Raw genomic sequence first — 11,319 nt, 5'->3', positions numbered from 1 at the left:
ATAAAAAATTGATTTTTAAACAACATGATCAATAAAAAATTAATTTTTAATCAATAGGATATAAAATTGATTATTTATCCCGCTATGATACGAAATGAAAAACTACCAAAAGTGCAATATGAAACACTCAGGGAAGGAGTGAATGAGTGACTTAAAAATTTTCAATAAATATTTATATATTATACCCAAATTTTCTTGACCCTTTGAAATCACAAGGATATCTTTGATATCCAAAAGAATTATCCCTAAATTCTTTTCTTATAAAATCTGATTTTTGTTTTTAATTGAAATTCTAGGGACAAAATAATATAATTGTTAATATCCAAAAGGTAACCTAAGAGATGTTAGGGATAGCAATCATAACCACCAAGATAACTACCCAAACAATCTCAATAACAAACTAACCAATCAATCAACAAAATATCATGAATTAGAATGTAAGTAAGAAGATAAATATATGTAAGGAGACACAGGATTTTTATGTGGAAAATCCTCACACTAACTATGGAGATAAAAAGCCACGAGGTCTAAGACTGTTAATCTAAATTCACTATTTGAAATCAAGTTACACAAATTTACTTAGTCATTTTTCTCTAAAGATTTACTCTCCAATACCTACAACTTAATTCACATCCGTGACGCTACAACCTCTTGTTGCTCTCTGGTATATCCTTCAACCACTCCAAAAGGACGATGGTCTTCAAACAAAGATTCAAACATCTAATCCTTGAAGGAGAAATGAGGAATGCTGTGACACTTTAAGCTTTCTCAAAGAGATCCTTTCTTAATGAATGAAATGTCTCTCAATGATCTATCTCTTATATCTAAGATCTCTATCCCAAATCTCAACTTTTCAAGGGGCCCCTAGGGAGGTATTTATAGGGAAAAACCTAAAGAGCCTCAATTTTGGAAGGTTTCTCAATTAAAATTGTGTAAAAACCTCGGTAGAAATAGCATGACCACTTGAGTGCCTCGAGCACTTGAGTGGCATGGCCTACTTGAGTGGTCTTGAGCGCTTGAGCGTTTTAAGCCGCTTAAATGGTCCTAGCTACTTAACTTAAAAATCCAATTTTAAATCATTTTAAGTTCAAAACAAAACCAATTCTCCTAATACCTTAACAAAGCCAAATTTTCATTAGTCAAACCTCTTTAAACATACCTATGACTTCCCGGTCAGACAAATAACAATCTTTAATCTTTAATGAAGAGCAAGTCACTATTTAAAAAGACTTTTACAATCAAACTTAAAAATGAACAAAATTGTCAACATAAAAATAAGACTCATTGTCTTAACATAATCCCACGTGTGGCAGCCTTTTTCCGACCCAAACTGTTATGGGCTATATGTAAATGCTTCTCGAATACTATATGGTGTGGGCTGCCATGTTTCTCCACCAAATCCATGCCTCGACTGTAGAGAAAAATCCTCATTTTTTTTATGCAGCCCTTTTTCTTTCCCTCCTTTTTATATTCAATCATATGCATGAGTGGCAGTCCCACCTTTATATGTGCTACCTGTTCTTTTGGAGAAAAATTCTCTACCTAATCATGCATGTTGCTCATGGAAAAAATCCTCACATGCTGCCTTGCTAAATTGAGCTTTTTAAGTGCATGCTAGAGAGAGTTTTCCTTGTATATTGCCTTAAAAAATCTGTTCGTGGTGTGTTTTTCTTTTTCTGCTATGATGTCCTTTCCTTTATCCGTCGTGGTGCCTCTAAAAAATATTAGTCACGATTTTACCTCCAAAAGAAATCGTGATGCCTCTTAAAAAAACCAGCTTGAATATTTCCTTAAGTCGTGGTCCTCGCCTACCTGTTCTCCTTAAAATCTCTTTACATTGATTTTCCACATTAAAACATTCAAACCTTTCATTTAAAAGCCACCGAATTCATGCAAAAATGTAGCTAAATTTCAGCCATGCATCTCCACTCATAAACAGCTGCATCGATTCCATAGAGAACCAAATTCTCAAGCTATGCTAACGGCAAGTAAATTTCCATTTAAAAAATTAAAAAAAAAAAAAAGTCAATCGCAAAGCTTCATTTGCAATTCAAAATTAAAATAAAAAACATGCAATAATTAAAAATCAAAATTCAAAATCACACAATGAAAAGTGAAAATGTCAATCACATGCATATCTAAAATAAAAATATCAAATTCATAGAATCATTAATCAAAATATCACATCAATGCAATAAAAGATATGAAATACCAATCTCATGCAATAAAAAAATGAAAATCAAACCAATGCTCACCTAATCCTAAAATCATGCGATCAAATTCAAAATTAAACCCAGTTGAATCTAATTAATCTAAAAAAAAAAGCACCTAAGTGGGACCTAGTATGAAAATATATCTAAGTGAAGCTATTTTTAAAAAATGCATTTAAGTGAACCTAATCTAGACTTGTGGTACTGCCAAAGTCACAGTGATGATCTAGATGGATCCTTCAACCAAGGGTCCCTGAAGGCGGCTTACAAGGAGCAAGCTACATGAGAGACAAAGGGTCGCCAAGGGGTGGCTATGAGTCAAAAGAAAAATATGGAAAAACAACTAGTATTGCATGTACTCGAGAACAAAATAGAAGTTGTCTAGACAATAATTATTAAGTTTTATCCAATGCTCTCCAAGTCTGTTTTTGATTAGATGCAAGTCATCAAAGGATTGTTGATGAACTTGCTATCTTTAGGGCCCACAAAGATATAATGATCTTCCACTTTATGAGAAGCCTACTGAGCATGAAGACTTCCTTAAACTAGAAGAATTTATGTTTGAATCTTCTCTAATTATAACCAAGTTTTTTTGTGAACCTGATCAAGCTAAAAAAATGGAAATAATTGCAATGGATAAGCAAAGGATAGTTAAAATGATTAGGCTAAGTGCATATCAAGGATAAGTGTAGAGAGAACTAACCACAAAAATCAAGGAAGTCGTAGATTAGGTGCTGGTGGAGGAAATGAATACTACGATTTCAAATGACTATAGTTAGTATAGACAATTCACTAATTATATAGTTTCACCTAAGTGTAGGTGGTTCATCGCAAAGTGGTCATACCATTAGATGGCATAAAGCTCATTGTAAGTAGGATAAACGTGGGGGTGATTGGATTGGCTCATCTATAAGTTAAAGAGTGTGCATAGCCATGTGGACTAAGCAAAACCACTAGTAACGAGATTTACCTGAGTTGTTCCTAAAGTGTAAGCAAGTTCCCCTAAGTAGGCTTAGTGGCATAAACTGATCTAAAAAGAATGAGCAAATCAAAGTTTCCTTTTCAGTTACTAATAAAGAAAGTAGCTAGGTTCCTTGGTGGTATGAAAGAAATAGATCTTAATGCCAGCACCTTCACATAATAATTCATTAACCAATTCTCTTTGTGTTCCTAGCATGCAAAGAAAAAAAATCCATTTGTGTTTAAGTAAAAGAGAACAACTTCTTGGAGGCCAAATTAAGCATGGTGTTTATGAGTGGCTAAGAAACCATGAGTCCTACACAATAATCCCATTTTGCTTTGGTTGGAGTTAAAGTTCCCTCTCACCAATCACATAGTTGTCTTAGTCACCCATCTTCACAAATTCTCAACCATCTAGTCACAGTTAGTCATTTGCTTCCATTATCCAAACTATCTTCAACATTTTTTTCTTTATTATTTATTTTTATTCATGGCACTGTAATAAAAGTCATTCTTCAAAGTCATAGGCTTATGGATAATTTCTATACTGGTGTATGGGGTCTTGTACCTTTTTTTTGGATAGATGCATGGGTTTTTTATTGGAAATGATAGATATCATTCCTAAGCTCTAATTCAACTACATTTTTGTGATTCTTAAAGCATCTGTATGGTCCTTCAACCATGTCTTTATGGTTTGAGAGTGTTTAGCAATGTCTTTGCTCAATCCTTCAAATTTAACAAGAAAAGCTTCATTCTTAGCACATGTAAGGGCATGTTTGCTTCTTAGAAGATAAACAAAATACCCTTAATATTCTTGATATGTGTTTAGGGATTTTCATTCTCATTGCCTCTGAAAAAACAAAAATAAGGACATGAATTGAGGCCTGATTGTCACATGGTTCTTTTAATGTATGTCATCTCCCGGGATCAACACACTTGGCTATTTATGTTTTGAAAAAGTAAATTCTTTTAATGTTATTTAAGAATCTAAAAAAAAAAAAAACTGATTGTAGTTAAAAGAAAAAAAAAACATTTTTTTTTTTTATCAAATGAGTGAAGTAATTGAATTGATTGTATAACAAATTGTTCTAAAGGTTTGATGGTCCAAGTTTAGATTCAAGACAAATGAGAGCATTTTTTTTTTCTTTATCTGAACTTTAAGTTCAAAGTCTTATCTAAAATTGAATCTTAAAACCAATTTGCATCCAAACTTAAAATTTAAGTCTAGCAATCAAACCAATAAACTTAATCAAATGTATTGGTCACCTTAGTTTCATGTTTATTACATTAACAACCTATATTTATCTTATAAATTTGTTTACACTCGATCACAAAAAATCAAACCAAGTTAACTAGTGATTAAGTTATTCACAAGCATTACTAGTACATCAATAAGCATTTGTTGTACCTCGTCTAAATCAAACTATATAGAGGGTCTATTTTAAACAAGTTAAAATAAAAATAAATAAATAAATAAAATTAAAAATTAAAAAAAAAAAAACCAATAAAACTTTGTCGAATAATTGTTGCTCCTTGTTTGAATCGTCTATTTTCATGCTACATCTCTTCGACTAGCTCTCTTTGCCTCTTGTGGTAGCAATTACACACTCAAAATTTATAAGAGAAAAAGAGAAATAAATACTTTAATTAAAAGGAAAAATAAAGTCTCCAAGTACGACTCCCATCTTCTGTCTAACCTTAACAATTAATAAATATATATGCTATCCTAAAAAGACATTTAATCCTATCTTGACTTGCCACCTAAGCAAAATGGAAGTAAATAAATCAAAATTACAACAAAAACTATTTGAAATTAGAATTTCGATTGAAATCCATGTAAGTTTCTCTATCGATTGGCTTGAACCGGAAAAATCTATTTCATAATGAGAAATGAAAATTTTCAATTTGCAAAACTGATTTTAGCTACTCAACATTTGGTTGCCAATGTTATTTTTCTCGTCTTCTTCTACTTTGGACGACCTGGGGATGAACCAAGGTTCATTCAATTGAATCATAGCTCTCATGTTTCTAAGGTCTAGAATCACCTCAAATTCATGTTAGCTTCATTTTTTTTTTTTCCCTTCATTCTCAAAAATAACAAATTAGTCTTCAAAGGTGGGCACTAACACAAATTTGAGTTAAAACTAGTGATTTTGCCTTTGTGGACTTTCAGTTTAACCTATCACCTTAAAAGTACATGAGAGATAGGGATGTCCGCCATCCTTTATCATCCACTCTTTTCTTATGGTTACTCTATTATTGAACACACTTTTTGATATCATATTGAATCCCTCATCCAATCATAGACATTTATAAAATAATAATATGATTAGGTCAGAGAGAATAAATAATATGACCAAAGATGTAAAAAAAGATGCTATAAAAAAATACAAAATATTATGATCAAGATATTAAAAAGATAAACAAGGTACAAAAATATGATTAATTGCAAATAATATCATCGTGGTATGAAAAAAGTGATTCATGTAAGGACAAGTTTGGTAGATGGGAATGAGCAATGTAAATGAATGTTTTGTTTCTATTCCTATTTCTCCTTCAATATAAATGAATTTGGTAATTTCAATTTTTGCATTTGGATGCACCTGGAATGAAATGTTGAAATAATTATTTGTTTTCATTTTAATATTAGGTAACAAAGGAAATGAGAATGGAAAAAGAAATAAATTGACAATAATATTTGTACAAATAGTTTAAGAAAAACTAAGACAGACAAAATTAATTCTTTAATAAATGTTCTAATTTTTAAGAATAATTTAGAATACAAAAAATTGATTAATTAATTACAAATTAAATAAAAAAAATTTAGAATACCATCCATAATTGAGTATTAAATATATTCATACAATAAAAAGCTTGACTCGTTTATACCTTAAAAAAAATTATTTATTTTTAAATTTATTTAAAATAAAATAGTATTAGCAATTATTAATTTTAAATTACTATTACTTATTTTTTTTAAAAACAAAATAAATCAATTATGCTTTTGTGATGATGTTAATATCCACATTTTTATAATATTTATAAAAAAATATAATTTATAATTTTATAATAATATTTGCATTACATTTAGTTTATATTATATAAATTGAATTTATAATCTTTTTAAGAAAATCAAAATAAAAAATTATTTTTAAAAACATCTTATCCTAACAAGTTTTAGGTTACTTTTTAAAAATATTTTATCCTAACAAGTTTTAGGTTACTTTTTAAAAACATCTTATAGGGGATCAAAATACCTTTTATTAGACATGAATCAAATCTCATTTATAAGTGAGATATTTCTTTTTTCATTTGAGTTATTCTAACATGGGAATAGATAAGAAAATAAATGAGATGTTTATCCCCACTTCTCATTCTTACGTATAAAACATGGCCTAAAAGCATATTAATACAGTTTTCATGTCTCCAATATGCATGACATCTCTACAATATGGCAGAACTCTCCACTACTTGTTTGAAATAGATGAAACTTTATATAATGGTAACATGAAAGTCAAATTTCAATGCAACTATTCATAGTGAGGCCTATGCTATGCACCACATGTCCTTCTCATTTATAAGATATAGGTAGAAGTGGGTTTTGATTCACTAATATAAAAATATATGGAAAAAGGAACCTCAATTTTTTTTTTAAATTAGTATTATCTTTATCTATTTAAAAATAATTTAAAATATATGCTCATTTTAATGAGTCGTCTAATTATTTCCTAAAATATCCCTTTTACTTGTCATGTCATCAATATCAATTGACAACTAAACTCCACATAAATATTTCCGTGTTATAAAATATGAGATTTTGTACCACTAAGGTAATTTGTGGATGATCATCCATAAATATCTTTTGTAACTCCCTATAAAAGGGAGAGACCCTTAATGAAATTCAATAGAGTTTTCTCATGCATTCTATTCTCTCTTTCTTGTTTTTCTTTCTTCTCTCACTTTGTTTTACAACACGTTATCAGCACGAATAGTCTTTACAAAAGAAACAGAAAGATTTTTTCATATTCAGAGAAATAGAAAAACGTTCTTCCCTTCAAAGAAATGGAAAAACTTTTTTCTCTTCTTTCTCAAAAAAGGCATGTGATAAACTTATATCATCATTTTCTACTTTATTACCCTTTGACTTTCTATTTTCGTTTATTTTATTTGAATGCATAAATATGTACAGTCCCTATAACTAGAAGTTATGGGATAAATTATAAATTATGGGGTAAATTCATAACCAGACGTTATGAAAAACAAATATATGCAATTCCTATAACCAGAAGTTATGAGATAAATTAGAAATTATGGGATAAATTCATAACCAGAAGTTATGAAAAGTATGTACAATCTCTATAACCAAAAGTTATGGGGAAAATTACAAAATTGCAAATATGTCACCAAAAGTTATGTATATGATCCCTAATTATTTGTTTTTAATTATACGGTATAACTATAAGTTATATCAAACAATATTATATCGCTAGAAAGTATAAAATAAATAAATAAATAAATTTTCATAGTCGGAAGCTATGTATAAATCTATATAATGAAAGTTTATAGCTTGAAGTTATACACAAATCTACACAATGAACAGCTCATAGCCTGAAGCTATGTACAAATTTAAATATTTTCTTGTTCTGACAAAATAATCATGGCCTGAAGATATGAAAGATATTGACTTTTAATTTATTTAATTTCTTTTAATTATATTGTATAACTAGAAGTTATACATAAATAGTTCATAGCCTGAAGTTATGTACAAATTTGAATATTTTATTATGTTATATATGTTTTCATTGCTTTTATACAACTTATTAAGTCATCATCAATGACTAATATTTTTCCATTGATTTTAACTCTTTCTCTATGATAATATTCCTTCAACTCTATAAAGATGAGGTCTTTATGACAATGTTTTATTGCTTGTTACTTTTATGAAACTCTTGTCTCATTAATTACACAACATTGATGGCAAACAATGTTAATACTATATCAGGTGAAGAAAACCTGATTAAAGGCTCCAGAAGTGCTTATACTAGGTCACTAGTAGTATTTGATTTCATGTGAATGACACTTTATACGATACTAGATCCAGAAGAATCTTGTACAACCAACTTGGTCCCCCAGGGTAAAAGGTCCTATGGATGAAACCAGAAGTGTTTATTTAGTGACTAGTCTACCTATACACTTAAAAGGTAGAATGACATGTTGTGCAGATTATCATTTTAATGAGATAATTTCTCGGTGTTAAGGGGAGAAGATCCAATTCCAAAAGAACGAAGTGAAATTATTTGGAATACATTGACTTTGACTTATCTTGATCTTCATACAAATCAATGTGAACTAGAAGTTCAAAGGATCATTCATTTGCAAAATCTTGCAAATCAATTACTAGATGCATTCATTAATACAAAGAAAGCGACAAAGTCATATATCCTTGTTGCAAATACTCCAGCACGAATTGATGTCCTTGTAGGACAGTTAGCAAATGAATCTAAAATACGCCTGAAACGTGGTAGACCTATTAGCTCAAAAGATGTAACTCCCCGGAAGATGAGAACCCAAGAAAAGTTTGACACTCTAAAAAAGGCCATTAAAATGACTGATCAATTTAAAATTGATAAATCTATAGCCCCAAAAGTGGCACAAATAATACAGAAAGCCCCTAAATAGGCACATATTGAACAAGAAGCCCATGAAGAGGCACATATTGAAAAAGAAGCCCCTAAAGAGGCACAAGTACCTGAAAATTGTGAAATCTCAATAAGTTATGTATACACAGGAGAAAAATGGGATCGAAATAATATTATTATTAACAATATTTTTGCTTTCTAAGTGGCCTCCGATATCATAAGAAATGATAAAGATATTAAACCACAAAATATGGAAGAATGTCGTCATAGAAATGATTGGCCAAAATGGAAAGAAGTTATACAAGCAAAGTTAAACTCATTAACAAAATAAGAAGTTTTTGGACCTATAGTCCAAACACTTGAAAATGTAAAGCTTGTTAAGTACAAATGGGTATTTGTACGAAAATGCAATGAGAATAATGAGATCATAAGATATAAAGTGCGATTAATAGCACAAGGTTTCTCACAAAGACCTAGTATTGACTACGAGGAAACATACTCTCCCGTCATGGATGCAATCACATTTCTTTTCTTAATTAGTTTGGCAGTCCCAGAAGGACTAGATATGCATATCATGGATGTTATTATAACATATTTATACGTATCCATAGATAATGATATATACATGAAAATCCCTAAAGGATTTAAATTACCTAAAGCAAATTGTACAAAGCCTCATAGCATGTACTCAATCAAGTTACAACGATCCTTGTATGGATTAAAGCAATATGGACGCATGTGGTACAATCGCCTTAGCGAATACTTACTAAAAGAATGGTATATGAATAACCTTATATGCCCATGCATCTTCATTAAGAAATCAAAAAACAGATTTGCAATTATTACAGTGTATGTTGATGACTTAAATCTTGTTGGAACTCCTGAAGAGCTCACAAGAACAATAAATTACTTGAAAAGGGGAATTTGAGAAGAAAGATCTTAGAAAAACAAAATTTTGTCTTGGTCTGCAGATCGAGCATTTTCCAAATGGAGTTTTAGTACATCAATCAACATACATTAAGAAAGTTTTGAAGTGTTTTTATATGGATAAAGCACATCGTTTAAGTTCTCCAATGATTATCCGATCACTTGATGTGAAAAAGGACCCATTGCGTCATTGCAAAAAAAATGAAGAATTATTTGGTCCTGAAGTACCATATCTTAGTGTTATTGGTGCACTTATGTATCTTGACAATTGTACACGTCCAGACATTACTTTTTCTGTTAATTTATTAGCAAGATATAGTTCCGCTCCAACTCAAAGACATTGGAATGGTATCAAACATATATTGTGTTATCTTTGCGGAACTACTAATATGAGTCTATTTTACTCAAGGAAATGAAAGCAACAATTGCTTGGATATGCAAATACAGGATATTTTTTAGATCCACATAAAGGTAGGTCACAAACACGGTATGTGTTTAATTACAATGGTACTGCTATTTCATGGAGATCTATCAAACAAACAATGGTGGTCACATCATCAAATCATTCATAAATACTAGCAATTCATGAAGCAAGTCATGAATGTATATAGCTAAGATCTATGATCCAACATATTCAGGAATCATGTGGACTCTCCTCTATCAAAGGCATTGTCAACTACAATACTCAAGAAGCTCATTGGAATACACGAACTCAAAGATCTCCATGTTGTGCTACTAGAGAAAATATAATCATGTCAACATGAGGGGGAGCTAATTGATAAGAATATCATTATGCTGCACTCTTTTTTCCTTTGTCCAGGTTTTGTCTCATTGGGTTTTACTAGCAATGTTTTTAACTAGGTAGTTGTAGTAATCCAAAAGAATATTGTACTCTTTTTCCTTCGCAAGGGTTTTTTCCCATAGGGTTTTTCCTAATAAGGTTTTAATGAGGCATATTCTTATGATCATCCAAGGGGGAGTGTTATAAAATATGAGATCCTGTACCACTATAGTAACTTGTGGATGATCATCCATAAATATCTTTTGTAACTCTCTATAAAAAGAGAGACCCCTAATGAAATTCAATAAAGTTTTCTCATGCATTCTATTCTCTCTTTCTTTTCTTTTTTTTCTTCTCTCACTTTGTTTTATAACTGTGAAACCAAGGTTTGGTTAATCTTGATTTTGATGATAACAAAACAAGGTTTAGAACTAATGATTATATTTCAAGTGTGATTAGGCAAGACAACTTCCAAAGTGGCAATCCAAAGACAAATCAAGCCAAGGAGAAATCATGAAGAAGAAGACCACCTCAAATAGAAGAGTTTTTCAAGACCAAAGCTTCTTAAGATCTCTTTGTAAGGTTGGTGGTGCACTAGGACTTTCATGCATTTCATTCTTTATTTATGTACCAAAATCATTCAAGAGTAATATTGTTTTAAATATCTTAAGAATTGGATGATTTCATGTTTTCAACTAAAACCTTGTGTTAAATGATTTTCAAACTTATGTTAAAAGGTTTTAAGTTGAAAAATGTTGAGTGTTGAGCCAAATTAATGGCTCAACCGGTTCAACCGGTTGTG

The sequence above is a fragment of the Vitis riparia genome, chromosome 7, assembly GCF_004353265.1.
Source record: "Vitis riparia cultivar Riparia Gloire de Montpellier isolate 1030 chromosome 7, EGFV_Vit.rip_1.0, whole genome shotgun sequence".
NCBI classification, from domain to species: Eukaryota; Viridiplantae; Streptophyta; class Magnoliopsida; order Vitales; family Vitaceae; genus Vitis; species Vitis riparia.
Note: the sequence above shows the minus strand (reverse complement) of the source record.